General features: G+C 44.6%; 1 long non-coding RNA gene across 1 annotated transcript in view; it reads left to right on the top strand.

Moving 5' to 3' along the window:
- The window catches only part of LOC106890733, a 16,694-nt gene extending 12,892 nt beyond the window's left edge, over positions 1–3,802 (top strand). Inside the window, exon 3 of the long non-coding RNA XR_001412569.1 lies at positions 3,681–3,802. This is a non-coding gene — a long non-coding RNA (uncharacterized LOC106890733). The remainder of the gene's footprint in view (positions 1–3,680) is intronic.
- Positions 3,803–15,341: the final 11,539 nt, after the last annotated feature.

Genomic DNA, 15,341 nt, shown 5'->3' with positions numbered 1-15,341 from the left:
TAAAAGGGTTTTTTTTTTTTTTTTTTTTTTTTTTTTTTAAATCTCCTCTTTTTGTTACAAGTCATTTGAAGGGTTGAGAGGGGTGGAATCAGGTGTTCATCTTACCAGGCAGCCCAGTATCCTCATGTGTTTCCTTGCTGCGTTGAAGTGTTCACACTTTACTGGAGGAGCTAACTCTTTATGGCATGATATTTCTTATGCCTCTTTAAATGGTGACAGTCCCAAAATGCAAAGACTTTTCCAGATTCAGAAAAGCAAAGATGCTTCAAACTGGTTGCTCCAACACTACCAACGAACCAGAGCCTCCTGTCGCACAGCAAAACATTGTCTGCCTGTCAAGATAATTTCTGAAGGCCTGAGGCATCCAGAAATTATGTGGAGGGTTTTGCAAGAGTCCCTCTGCCATTAGCTCTGCAACAGAAAATTTCCAGGAGTATGTCATCTTTGACAAGTGTAATTATGCCTAATGCAGTGTCGAAACTTCGCAGTTTTGAGGAACTTGCTGTCGGTCTGATCCCTGTCCACCCACGTCTCCATCAGAGAGGGTCTGTAACCGGTCAATGCTTCTTCTAGGTTGACATTAGTTGGAAGCCTGCACAAATTCTGGGAATTTGATTAGAGAGAATATCTTTTTTCATTTGTAACACTGAACAAGGAAAGCTTTTTTTTTCCTGCCTTTGAACTTCATTTTCTCCTCCACCCAAAATGTTATTGAAATCTCCTGGGCTCTGTCAGGTCAGTTGGGGAATTCCTGTCCTCTTCTTCCTGCCAATACACTCTGTGCCCCTGCTGCGTTGCCACCAAAATCCTATGCTATTAGACCCCAAAGGATGATCCAAATTCAGATTTAATCTTGGGCAAAAAGAAGCCTTTAGATCAAATATCCCCACTACTGTGCAAAGCAAAGACTCTGAATGCACCGCCATGCAATGATCATTAGAGGAACAGAGGATCTGAAGTTTAACGCTCACCCAGATGAGTGATGGATAAACATCGCTTTCCTAAAAAAAGCACTTTCTCATGCTCTTTAATCCATCCAGAATTTAACAACTGGGTGCTGACTGAGACACAGCTTGATTGGGGAGAGATGAAGGGACAGAGAGGAAGCTTAACACACAGGCAGCTCAAAGCAAATGCTTTTAATGCTGCCTATCTCAGAAGCTTTGAAGAAAAAGTCCTTGTGTCCTCGGTGGTTCTCTGTGGCAACTTTTTGGCATTAAAGTTCGCGTAAGAGAATTATGAGTTTCCCATTATCACGTATGGAGATGGGATCCATTGTGCTGATTCCCACGCTGTGGAGATTTAACATTTTCCACGCTTCATTCTGCAGATATACTGTGATGTGTCCTTTTCAAGCTGCAGCTGACTACATTGAAATCTTGACTGACACCTCTTATCTGATAGGGGCTGCTTTTCCGCTGGCTGCTCTTTAGAGTGATAAATGTCAGGAGTTTGGGAGTTTGCTTGTATCTAGGCGCTCCATCTGAGACTTTGGGCAGGTAATTATCCTGAGACCATGAGACTTTGTCATGAAATCCACTGCTATGTTTGTATAGGGAATGAGTCAGCCAAGGGTCATGGATTTGCTGTATCCAGGAATTGGGAAGCATCCACAAAGATAAGGAGGGAAAGATAAAATCTGAACGAAGATTTTCCTCAACCGAAAATGAAAGCAGATCTTTTCTGACATTGTGAAGTTGTCTCTGTTGATCACCTTGGAAGGCCATGAGTTGGGATTGACCCAGTAGCCTCCAGATTTGAGGCTTCAGTCAACCAAGCAAAGCAACTAACCCTTGCAGAATGGTGTCACAGCTGGAGCAAAGCGATAAACCTCTTACATGAGGGAACCAGTAAAGAAACCAGAGACCTATGGCAGTTAGTGGGTTCTAAACAGAAAACTTTCTTCCCCTGTAAGTCCTTTGTCCTGGAGAAAACTGCAGGGAGGAAACATCTAGAGAAGGGGAGGATTCTTCCTCCCCCTTCCTTCTTCTGTGTCTCACCTTTGCTCTTCCAGGTCCATTTAATTCTTCAATTCCAACATTTATCACCTGAAAGCTGAAAACTGGATTCACTGGAATCTGTGAAATTTTTACTATAATATTTCTCATTTCTCATGAGATCTGAGAAATTAGAGTTGGCAATTAGTGGAGGAAAGGAGAGATGGGACTCACCTTGCTCATTCTCTTCTTTGCCCAGTGCCAGTATGTTCCCACCAGCATACCTAGTGAAGCTGAAATAACTAAGGTCTCTGTCTGGAATTAATGTCAACCTTTCTTTTTCTGGAAAAGCACAAGACAATCTCAGTGAGCTCTTCAAATCCTTATCCACCACAGGAGGAGAGAAGGGTTTGCATCCTGTCCAGGCATAGTGGCTAATGAGGAGTCTGCTAGAGGCTGATGCTGGCAGCAAAGCCTGGGCCAGGTGAACTGGGGTCACTGTGGGGTGGCACTGAAAGGACAGAGAGGCTCTGACAGCACCCATCACCACCCTGGACCCAAATGCAATGTGCTTTCCTTGGACAATGCAATCTCTCTTGAGAGTCATGGTTGTGATTAAGGTACCCATTGCTGCCATTCTCCCTTCCTTGCTCAGACATGCCGCAGCTGGTGATTTAGGTGCAGCAGGATGACCTCTTTGCCCATTCCCAAGGTGTTATGCCATTCACTTAGCCATGCTAAGGGAAAACATTCCCCTTCCCCATCTAAGAGCTGGGAAAGTGCTTTCGTGCATGTTGGCTGCCCTGTGCCTGGCTCCATGTTTCTTGGGCAGCACTGCGGTCCTTACCCAGCAGCTCCTGCTCTGCAGGAGCTTGGCCCCTGTTTGGAGGCACAGGGTGAGGAGCACTGGCTGCTGGCTCCGTGTTCAAACGCCTGAGTCAGTTCGTTTAGGTGCTTGAGGGTAACAGTTACTTCATCTGTTTGGCTTTTTTTTCTGTTGTTTGTGCCTTTGTTTGCTTCCCCCTCCTTTCCCCTTAACATACCCTTTGAGCTCTTCTTCAATTGAAGTAAACGGAGCAGCTGCTATGGTGTGTGTTGTTTTTCCCATTTTCCCCTGTGAGTCACACATTTCCTTCCTTAATGTCTCTATCTTCCGTCGGTCTGTACTAATGAAGCCCCACATCTCAGCTGCTGAATGCTCAAGCTCGTCTGCCTGGAATTTTCGAACTCATTTCAATTCATTTCCCACTTTCCCCTCTCCCCCCTGCTGCCTTTCTCCCATTCCCATCCCATCTCTCTTATTCTCCTCTCCCTGCCTTGGACTCTTCTTCCCTCTGTGTGTCCCACCAGCCGTAGCTCCCTGCCTGCTGCCCTCCGCAGGGTGCTGAGACCTGTGCATCATTGCATACATGATACATGTGCTGGGAAGGTACATCAAGGAGCTGGCAGCACCACTGTGGGGTGCAAGGGGGCTGGAGAAGCTCCTCCAGGAGCTGTGGGAACTAGGAAGCACTAGGAACAGGCATTGGCCCTTTTGTCTCTCTTTTTTCCACAGGGGAAAGAAATAAGGCTGCACAGTCCCATTCCTGAGATCCAGCAGAGAAAGCTACCTATGTACATGTAGCTGTATATCTTGTATGGGTTTCAGCCCAAAGCACATGGTCAAGAGCAAGCAAGAGCAATGGAAAAAGGCAGCAGCTTCACTCGTCTATGCTTTGCTTACGAAGATCATTCTTTCCACAGCTTTAGCTACTCCGAGAAAAGAATAGCAATGTGGAGCATAGGAAGCGTTTCGCTGGTATGCCCTGTGTGTCACGGAGGTCTGAGGCACTGGGAGGAGAAGATGTGAGCTGAGAGGTTCTGCCCTTAACAACGTCAGGTACGTCCCATAGCACCACTGCTTGGTGCTTGCTTGTGCTAAAATGAACCCGTGTGCTGATGTCTGCTGATCAGGGGTGTCAGTGCTAGTCCTGGTTGTTGGTTTTTTTCATCCTTATCACTGCTTTTTGGGGGGGTTTGGTGGTCTCTTCTTATTTCAACACCAAGCTCTTCGGATCTCTGTTGCATTTATATCCTTAGGCTGGCAGAAGACAGGGACTGCTGTTTCTTCTCTTAAGAAAGTGGGGAACTGAGGCACAAAGAAGCAAGGACCCAAGTTGAAAGTTAGACTCAGGGCATATCACCTGTAATATGCCAGCAGCCCTTGTCTAGAGGAGCCTGGGACAAATCAGCACTGCAGTCTCGGTAGCGTCCCTTGGCAATGTCAGGGAAGATGAAGAGACTCCCAGGAGTCTCTGGTTTTGATAGCTATGCCCACTGTAAAGTCCAGTGTCACAACTGGATCAGATCCCTTCTCGGCTTTCACTCTTGTCTCTCTTCCACCCAGTATAGCTGTCTTTTCCTTTCAGGAATAAGCAGAACTAAGTCCTTGAGATTCAGCTGCAGGAATCTGATCCCAGACCTTGAGTTTTGCAGGTTAATTCCATCCTTACCACCAAACATCTGATTCCCCCAAAAGAAAATCAGGGTTAAGATCATTTTAGAATCCTAATAGAACAAATAAATGCAAATCTTTGCCAGGGAGAAAAAAAAAACCTTGATAGAGATCAGACACTGACTTACATGCCCCTGGGAGAACCATCGGAAGGATCCAGAGTTATGTGCACTGGATGGCTGGAGGAATTTTGCTCTTGCTTCAGATTTTGTTATGCTGTTTTTGCTTTAAAATGCAGGTTCAAAGGGAAAAAAATAACATAACAAAACAAAACACGCCAGTGCTTTCCTCTTTGGCTTCAGGGCCTCCTGTTGAGGTTCCCTCATCACCATAGAGATAATATTGCTTGTTAGGCCTAAGACTAGCAGTTGGAATTCAAGTGGACAAAAAGACCTAAACAAACCCATTGTAAATCCCCAATTACTTTCAAACTGTCAGGCTTATTAAAAAATGTAAATATCCGTCTCATTCTTGCAGAGAGTGTATAAAAATGCATGAGGCTAAAAGTCAGCTGAGCTGAAAGGAGTTGATTTCTGAAATAACTTTGTGGGAAAATGGCCAAAGTTGCTCCTGGATGGCAGAGGGAGGACAATATATAGGACAATATATACCTACTTGCCTGAGCCACCGGTCCCACGCACCTTTGCTGTTGGCATGCTGTTGGTGTTACTCTACCCTACTAGACTACCGCCTTAATAAAAGTTTTTAGGCTGATTTCCAGCTGCAGGGGGAATTTCTGCCAGCTGATACAAGTTGGACCCCAACTGCAGGTGGCTGAAAGCACAGTGTGCTTTTCAGTATTTACTTCTCACCTCAATGGAACCATTTTTCTATTTATATTTTTCTCCTGCTTCCTCTTTCCTATTCTGCAATCAGGGATGGTGTTTCTCTTGTTCTCAGATTTTGTCTTGCTCTGACTGCATAGGAGTTTCTTGTGAGTGTTTTTTTTAGTGCAATGCAAAAACATCTCCTTTCTCACCATGACCTACTCCTGTATTCAACAAGGACTGGCTCCAGAGGCTGGGATTTCCCAGCCATGAGGCAGAGGTGGTGCTAGCCCTGCAAGATGTTGAGGTTATTTCTGGAAGGATCCAGAGTTCCTTTCCTTTTCTTCAACATGAATTATATTGAAGACCTCCTTCCCCACTGTTATCCTATCGACAGCTACCAATGACAGTCCTCAGGAGGGAACATGACCTTAACAAAGGAAACTTAATGTGTTAGTGTATTGGCAGACTCAAGTGTAGTCTTTCTGGTGGTAGAAAAGGGCCAGTGTTCCACACAAACTAGGGAGAAAAGCAATATTCCTTCCACTCGCCCCAAAGCCCAACATCTACTATGTTGGCAGAAGGGTAAAATGATCCCTGGGGAGCCCTGAAAGGCAAACTGGTGTGCCATGGGTGCTGGGAGGTCGGTTATACTCTATAGCAAATAATATCCCACTCAATTATCTCTCAGGCTGAAGATACAAAGAGCTCTTGCCTGGAAGGGATCCTCCTTGTCTGGTCTCTTGAATATCACAAGATATACATTCCAAACACATGAACATATTTTGTACAGTTGTGCTACTTTGGAGCCCAAGAGCTTTCTGTTTGTTTTTTTTTTTTCTGCTAGATTTGTTGACTTCACAGCAACCACCCATGATAACAGGATGCTCAAGCCAAAGGTACAAGATTGCCCTACTCCAAACAATTTACCATGTAATAAAAAGCCAGGAAGAACAGCTGGATGTTAGACAGTGAGATAAATTAATGTAAGATGTAGTGGTCCAGCACATCAGCTACTTCCTTGTGGTGTCCAGATTTGGTAGGCATCATAGCAAAGGAGGAAATGAAAAAAAATTTGAAGGCAGAATAATAACAAGGAGAAAGCATTAATATGTTTGTGTGGAAGTAGGATGCGTGGTCAGCAGAGCGGGATGTGTATGTAGTGGCACTGATGGGGCACTGGTAGCAATCGAAGAAAGGGAAGGAAGAACAGGTCTCCAAAGGAAGGCAAGGAATTTAAATGGCTCATTATGGCATTTCTATGTGCATACCAATACATGATATGGGATTGCCATATTTTATCCAATAACCTGTACGTACCTCAGAGGTGTGTACAATAAATGAGGAAAGGGTTAGCTGTTTAATTTAGGAAGAAAAACTGAAGTTCTAACATAAAAAAAGCATCATTGCTGTTCTGTTCAATCATCAGACTCCAGAATCCCCCTTTTCCACTGTTTGCAGGTACTTTGGCACTATTTTACTATTTTTGTCCAGATGCTTATAAGAACCCAGTATTTCAAATTTCTGAACATTTGAAGGCATCCTCAGAGCCTTGGCAGAAGCATTTTCCTGGGGGAGCCTCTGTTTGAAGCAAGAGTGATGTGGAAGATGTGGAGGTGAAATCTGGCCTTCCCGTGCGGTTCTGCTCCACGTTGCCTTGACCCCCTTGCAACCCGTTCCCAATGTGGAACAGTTTGTAATGTTGTGGTGATTGCCCTCTCAACCTGGCAATTCTGCAGAGGCCTGTCACCATCTCTGGCCTTTCTGAGTGGCTGAGATGTTTTCTGCCTCAAGACTTTAGACGATGCATTTCCAGAGTGAAAGGACAAGAGTTGACTCCGTATTAATGCCAAACTTTAAATGTTTTGACTATAAAACTGAAACACCATTACCTATTCCCCGCAGAGCTCCTCTCTCTCTCCTTCCCTTCTCCTCTCCACACTGTAGCCTTTTGTATGTCTCAGGCATTAATCCCTCGCTGCCGGGGTGTGTAAATTAAAGAATAATAGAGCTGCAGAGGCATAAGCTTGCAATGATGGGGAATGTGTTTGTCTGCTAAGAAGCAATTTCAGCGAAAATTAACTCAATTTCATCTGAAATAGTGAAGACCGGCATAAGCTGGCAGATCCCCGAGGACGGTAAAATTACTTCGTCAAAGCTCTGCTTGCTTAAATTAACCAAGCAAGCACTCCAGGTTATTGGCGAGATGCAGCTAGTAACTAGGTTTTAATAAACAAAAATAGCTTTTTGGATAAATAAGGAAAGTGCAAAGCATATTTTGTATTCGGCTGATGTTTTCATCTCTGTGTCCTCAACAGCAAGACCTTCACGTTCCTTCAGGAGCTTTCTTCAAGTCTCTGTGTCCAGCTGGTCTCTCTTCAGAGCCTTTGCAAACAAGTATGAATCAGAAGGTGCTTTTGGAGATGATGTTGGACGAACCTTTTCTCAGCAACTAACAGACTGAACGGCTCAGTTTGCAACACCAAGGTGCAGTAACAGCAACAGTTTTTATAGATATTTTGTTGGTTATGTTTTTTTTTAAAGTCAGAGGTGACTGTTATTGGGTTTATGACTATTAAATTGCTCAAAATATGATGTGGTGTCAGAACAAGAATTGCTTTTCACTGTCACTGGTACAGCAGACTCCCCAGATGAGTAATTGCTGCCAACAGGCAAGTCAGGCTTTGAGCTTCCCTCCGCCTGGGAGTTCAGGTCCAAGGGGAGTAGAAATTTCATCATGACAGGAAGAGTGGCTGAAGGAACAGCTCAGAGGGCTTGTAAATCTGTTGAGAATGTGCTGTTTTGTATAGGTTTTTTTCATGTGTTTTTTAACTTTTTTTTTTGCTATTAATAGCATTTCTAAGGATTGTGTTTTGTGAAAGGACTTTGCTGTTGGAGGTTATGATCATTACGAAGGGCCTTCTGAAAAATGCATGTTGGGCTTATTCTTTTGCCTCTTAATCCACCACCGTCAGGAAGGAAGATTGTTTCTTTTGGATCCACTTGCTCCAGGTATTGTGATTTTGGTTTCGGGACCAGTATTCATCAAAAATGTCATTTAATTGGGCAGAAGGATAGAGAGTTTAAGAACCTATCCATTGGAAGGGAATGTGGAAAAGGTTCTCAGAATTGCAAAAATACATCATCTCCATTGACTCTCTCTCCTTTACTTCTCTCTCTTCAAAAGAGACTATCAGTATTCAAAGAGCACTTGCTATTTAAAAGCTTTAGGTATGTGTCGTCGGTACCCCAATTGGAACGATGGATTGTTCCTTCTTGTCTTAGCCAAGTCATGATTTCTGGCACTGGGAGCTACTTCCGTCCCTGGCTCCAGCTCCCCAGTGAATGGGACCATTAATGGTTTATCCAAGGAAAAGACACTTGCAGAAGGATCAGAGCAGCCAAACCAGAGTATGAGGTGGAACCCAACCACACAGGGACTGCACTCCCCTTGTTGCTTATTTCTTCCCTGCCTTCCTACCATAAATTTCAGTATCCGCAGCAGGGAAAGCAGCTGCATAGAAGATTTGCTGAGCCATCCACTCATTAAAAAGTGTTTCACTGGCAAAGAAATACTTTCTCTCACTGTTGCATATTTACAGTTTGGAGATTGCTTGTTAGGACAATCTGAGGTTGTATTTTTTAGCTGTGCTGTTTTTAGATGTCAGGAGAAGACACTTGGTTAATAACCCACTGTTACTGCCATGAACTGTAGTGCCCTGACTTGGGAGACAGCTGGCAGACCCTCTCCTCATAAACAAAAACACAGGGTAGGAATACGGGACCAGCTCCATGTAAAATTGCCTCCCTTTGATAGGATTAATTGCAGAATTGCCACCAACTTGTCATTAAATCCAGCAAATGCATTTGGAGCAGGGGATAAATCGCCCAGGGAGGCAGTGGCTCATTCGGACAAATGTTCCCCGCTGAGACCTTTTGTCACAGCACTCCTCCATCGTGTTGTCTGTCACTTTTACTCCTTTTCCCCATTAATGCAGTGGCTGTGGTCAGAAAGGTGCCAGATTTAAAACAACAGCCTCAAAAACAGCCAGGAAAAAAATAAAATGCCCCCCATCCCCGCACTATCACCGGCCAGGCCGTCCGCTTTCACAGAACTCCTATCTGCTCCCTGCATGCTGTTCCTGTGCTGTATCTGCTCCCTTCGCTGATAAGACCCAGTTCATCTATTGTCAGCCCCGCTGAGCCAATCTAGCTGCATCCGAGCAAGCTGGATTTTGTTCTGCATCACGTATCAATGACAACTTCCAGCTATGGCCTTGCTTTAAAAACCCCTGCCGGTGAGGGTGCGTGGAGCTCGAAGAGCAAGGCGGATCTCTAAGCACAAAGAGAATTCAAAGCAGCTCAAAAACAGGCTTTGAAAATAGAGCAAATGTGCTGGGGAGGCCATCAGGAGAGACTAGATAAACATGGGACACCAAGATAGCCGCAGGCTAGACTGCTGTACGGTACCGTACCTGGAACAGGAGTGTCAGTGGATGCAAAATGCAGTAGTATGCCTGCTATAAAAGCAGAAAAGGGATGATTTGTGATTAAGGCACAGCAGTGACACTGAGTGGCTGCAGTCTGTTGCAAGTGATCTTAGCTCTGGGTTTCTCTTCTTGCAGCGCTTGCCAGTCATCTTGACTGGAGAGGAGATTTTGCAAAAGCATGTTGGAGGCAGTCAGGGGTGCAGGGAAATCAACAGGGTCCCACACCTGGACCTTTGGAAATCTCGGTGATATGTCAGCCTCTGGGGAATTGTCTCTTGAGTTGTGGATAGATAGGGCTGTATTGCAGCCAGGGCCTCGAAGAGCTGCTGTAATTTGAATAATAAATAAAATGTAGTCTTCAACTGCAGTTTTATTAACAGGATGACATATTTTAAAATCAAATTACTTTGATACTCTTGATTCAGGAGAGTCAAGATTCAGGTGAAAAGCCAATTGCATAGGTACTTTGCAGAGCATGGAACTGCTCAAGCTGTAGTTTTTGTGTATTTCACCTTTAATGAACCCGCCATTTTATGAGTCAGCACTGATGGGAAATGCAATGGTCCTCTTTCAGGAATACTTTATGCTCTGTCTCTACCTGCCAAGATGCCACCTCCTTGCTCTTTGCTCTCTTAGGCTGCCATGTTTTTCTCCAGCCCTTTCAGACTTCCCCTACTCAAAAGATTAACCCTACAGTCTCATGCTGGATAACTTACTTCAGCTGCAGAGAAACAGCAGTACAAGACAGATAAGAAAGTAATTGTACCCTGAGGAAGCATGAGGAGTGTCTGCATCATATACATGTGCTTTACAAAACAGCAGCTACTTATGCAAAGTGAGTAGCCTTTTAAATCCAAGATGGGGTACATGGAAAAGCTATCATGGCAGTCACCTCACTAGACCTCTATCACAGCTACTTGTGGCAGTTTCTATCCTGACCTTAATTTAGTTTTCCACCATCAGAGACAATATGTCTCACTTATTTCCTGCACTGTGTTGTGGCCATTGCTCTAGATTAGGGCAGACAGATTGTGAAAATCCAATGTGAGAGGTCTGAGGGGAAGGGAAAGGAGGGTTGGGATGAAGCATCTTGGGGTGAGGAGTTGGCGGTAGATACAAGATGGCGTTAAGACCTGCTCTATACTTGTTTTCCCCAAGACATCTCCAGAGGCTACTCAAAAGAACCATGCACTTCATTTCCAGGGGTCTTAATATGAAAGCTTTCAAGCTAAACCTCACAAAAAGTGACTCACTGGGCACTCCTGAAGATCAGATGCACGCATGCAGCAGCTTATGTTGATGTCCTTCAGCCTTGCTCTGGAAAGGCCATCTGGAAAGTGAAAAGAAGGATTATGGACATGCAGAAAAATAGATTAGACAATGTCATTGAAGAAAAATCTGTCAATGATTATTAACCACAGAGATCAGTTATTTCAGGTGGGAAATAGGCCTGAGGTCTCTGGGAGCAGGTAGAGCATACAGCAAAGCAGATTCAACATCCTCACCCTTTTGGTGCCTTTTCCGTGCTGCTATCAGCAATGGGACAGCGGACTGGATGGATGTTTGGCTTTGCTCACTGCAAATGTTTTTCTCTCTTTGAAACTCAAAGGTAAAAATAGTCAGAGATCTCTGACTTGATTCACACAAGTGTCTTTCAGATGGGAAAAGCTTTCAATTGCTTCCAGCCTGGGGCCAGAGCAGTACCAGTGACCATGAAGTGGAAGGCTCCACATCCCGTATTAACCAGTGACTGCAGTCTTGTTCTCTCTTCTTTTCCTTGTCTTGACTTTGTTTTTTTTTTTCAGCCTCTAATGAAGCACAAGTATCCGGAAGGAAGGCATGCCAGGGGTGACAGGGAAACGTCCTTCTGATCTCTCCTCTTGAAGGAAGATTTGGAACATTTTAATAAAGTGGATTAAGAACTCGGACACAAAAAGTAACCTGTTTCTCTGTGACGGGTGCTTTAATCTTCTCCCTGAGCTGCTGATAAAGGCTTTCCTTAAAGAAACCTCCTGAACACAAAAGAGAAAATAAAAGAATGGGAGAATAGACTAAGAGGTGCAAGATGTTTAAAGGCACCCCAAAAAATGAAGCTGCTTGGGTGTTAATTGTGTTCTCTTTTCCCAGAGCCTGTTTTCTTCTTTCGTTTCTGATTTTGGATCAATGCTAGAGGCTGCAAAGCTAAACCAAGGAAGGAAAAAGCCTTTGATTAGACAATCTGAGTGGTAAAAAAGGTATTGAACAAAAAATGCAGTCAATGAGCTACTCAATACAACAATTAGAAGGTGAAACTTTTTCTTTGCCTTTCAAAGCAAGACACCTCTGCTCTGCTGGAAGGAGATGGGTGGGAGGAATTTTTCCCATTCTGGTTCCCAATTGTCTTCTGGACCCATTCCATTTCGAAGAAGAATGTGACCTATAAAATTGGCCCACTTTCCTATCACCCAGTACAGCCCATAAAACTATCTGGCATTTAAAGGGACACTCCTGGTGTTTACAGTGACAAGTTTTCTGTTGCAATAAATTAACAAAGAAATGTAGAAAAACATTGTCTCTACAAGCGTTCCTGGAATATTTCTGATTACAGAGTCTTTTCAACACTGCTGGCAATGTAAATGGTTACACAGCTGAAGATTTGCCCAGATGGGGAACCCCACTGTTCCATGAACATAACATGAGAATAAAATCTGAACAAGTTGAGTGAATTGGTCCGACATGCTAACATGGTAAGTTCATATATTTTTTTTCTGTCTTGATGATTTGAATTACTGCTGTAAAACTGGATATCTTAAAAAAGTAGTGCCCTTTCCTTGCCCTGCTAGGGTATTTTCAAGAATGGGAACTTCTCCGGGTGTTGTGGTTGGTTCAGCACGCAGCCATCCTGAATTCCTCCAAGGAGTTCCATGGAAGCCAGTGGCACTTGGCAAGAAGGTCAAATTAAGTGCCCTGTGGGTCTTTGCAGACTCATGACTTTTGCCAAGTCCTGCAGCGTTCAGAGCAGTCTCAGACTCTTGGGGTACATTTTGAGCTGAATTTGATTCAAGAACATGGTGTCTCCTTCAGTCTGGGCCATGTCTATCCTCTCCGAGACAGACCTCAAGCTGCCTTTGCTGTGGTTGTGCCAGGGGCAAAGTGTGTCATCACAGGCTCTCTCTGAACATGGGCAAGCACAAGGCATGTGTGAGTCAACTCTTGCCCACAAGGCAGCCACAGATATCAAAGCAGCATGAATCCCAGGGGGGCCTTATTTATTCTTGATGCTTCAATTTAAGCTTGTCTTTGCTGCCTGGGTCTCACAGCAGGAGAGGAACTGAAGGGTTTCTGCCTCTCTCTCCCTCACTGTTTCAGATGCATCTACAGCCATTTATAGCCACACATCATGGCATCCGAATAAAAGTTAGGTTCACACCTCAGCTGCATCTGGTTTTGTAAGATCAAGTCTCTCATTTTTGACCCCCTCACCTCTGAGAGGCTGCAGCCATTCCCTCCAGTCCCTGAAAGGGTTTTGCTTTCTGGTTTTCCCTCCAAGCATCAACTGCCCACAAAAAGCTGGGGAAGGAAGGGGTAACCTCCATTTCCCTCGCTCCCTACCACACAAAAAGGCACAAAGGCTCCTCTTCACTGCTGCTTCCCTTGTTCCGCTGTGCAAAGGGAGAAAGAAAACCCCAAACAAACCAGAGATACAAACCTGGCAGGTTTTATAGATCAACTGCAAAAGGAAAAGCAGGAAGATGGAGCAGAGGGCTGGGAGGGAGCAGCCCTCAGCTGGCCCCACACAAGCTTTCCTGTTCACCTCTTTTACTATATGCTTTACCCTCCTATAAACACGGTTAAGCCCTAACATCACCTAGTATCCTTGCACCTTGCAGAGCACTGTGCCTCCTTCCTGGGAGGTCCCTGATTTTCCTCTGCCACCCATATACTCTCTCCTGTGTTAATGAGTGTTTTATAGGGCAACCAGCAGCCCCACTGTTCCTCCCACAACACCTTCCTTCAGTACCCTGTTTACAACCACAGATTCACAAACTACTTATTATCTCTCTTTATGCCTTTTCCCCCTTTCTACCAACCCTTGCTAATATCCTGTTCTTCCTCATCTTCCTTTCTGTGCACCATTGTGCCCCAAATTGTCTTTTTTGGGGGTCCTATTTTTTCTGCTTTGCAAAAAAGAATGAGTCCAGGAGCTTTGCGATTTTTGTTTTCAAGCACACATTTTGTTTTGATAAACTGCATTGTTTTGTCTATAGAAAAGTATTAACTGCTTACATCTATTTTCTCAAAGACCGCACATGAATATTAAAAGGGATTTATTCCTACAATGGCTTCGGGCAGTTGAGTAATCCATTATAGGCTGTCATATCACACTGTGGTAATGTGAAAAGCTGGGAGTCCCTCCAATAATATTTATTAGCAATACAGGCACATTTTCACTTTACGTTTTTTCCCCCCTTCCTGTGATAAGTTCACGTATAAAAATATTCATTAGTTTCTCAAAGCTGTTGCTTGATTTTAATTACGATGGTGATAATGATGATTTAAAACAATAACTGAATTTCATGCAAGTGATAGTGACCTGGTTTGTTACGTTTATTTCAGTATATACCAAGACGCTCAATTTAAGACCGACAGGCCACCTGGATGGTTCATTTGGCTGGTATTTCCCTCCCTCCTCGGTTTTTTTTTTGTGGCCACAGCAATGCAGGAGCACACAGGAGTGGGCTAGAGGAGCAGTCTACCACTGCAGACCCTGCACCTGCTTTGGGCATGGGGCAAAGGGGGCTACAAAGGTGGAAAAAGGCTTTTCTCCTTTGCCTTTCAACGCTACAGGTAGGCAACAGTCACGGGGCGGAGAGGGGTCCTCACACAAGTCCCTAACCTCACCATCCACCTCCTGTCCCCATGTCAGCTGCTCTTCAGTCATTTTGGTTGCCTTTCTCTTGACTTCCGCCACAGGAGATTTTCACCTTTCTACCACCTCCCCCATTTTAGCTTGAGCTTTTGTTTCTTTATGTCTTTGATGGCGATGTCTGGTCTTCACCCATTAACCAGAACTGGAGCCCAGCAGCCATTTCTGTGCCTAGCCACACTGAGACACAGCAGAAACATCCCCTCTTTTACTCCAGGGTGATCTCCCAAAAAGGCGCTAAGCTGTGAGGATGGGCTCTCTGAACTGCTTCATTATTTCCCTGTGGAGCCAGCCAAAAGTCCAGCAAGGACAGCAACTGCAATGACACCGACGCTCATTCCACTGGGACCCAAGCCAAGACTGGCTCCTTATTTCACAGAAGTTGTTGAGTTGCTGCCAGAGGCTAACGAATAGTGGTCAACAGTGAACTGACCTTCCTCTGAACTCACGATCCCAAGGCGAACAGCTCCATTTATCCAGAGCCCACTAATGCCAATCAGATCTTCTACATTCACCTTCAATCAGTTCTGGCTAGGAGGGCAGTCTGTTAGTGATTTTGCTGACCTTGGATGGACGCAGGCACACAGAGAAAACACTTGCCTTCATCTCTTGCTTGCTTCTTCTGATTATACAATAGACACAAGCAGACCATGACCTGCTGACAAACACGTCCTGAAGATGGAGTGTATAAGAAGTCCACATCATCCTATATGACAGGCTGCTGTTATACTGTTACTAGGTGTCATG

Source organism: Calidris pugnax, unplaced genomic scaffold (assembly GCF_001431845.1).
Source record: "Calidris pugnax isolate Ruff unplaced genomic scaffold, ASM143184v1 scaffold81, whole genome shotgun sequence".
NCBI lineage: Eukaryota > Metazoa > Chordata > Aves > Charadriiformes > Scolopacidae > Calidris > Calidris pugnax.
The sequence above is the reverse complement of the archived record's forward strand: the minus strand, read 5'-3'. Positions and strand labels throughout refer to the sequence as shown.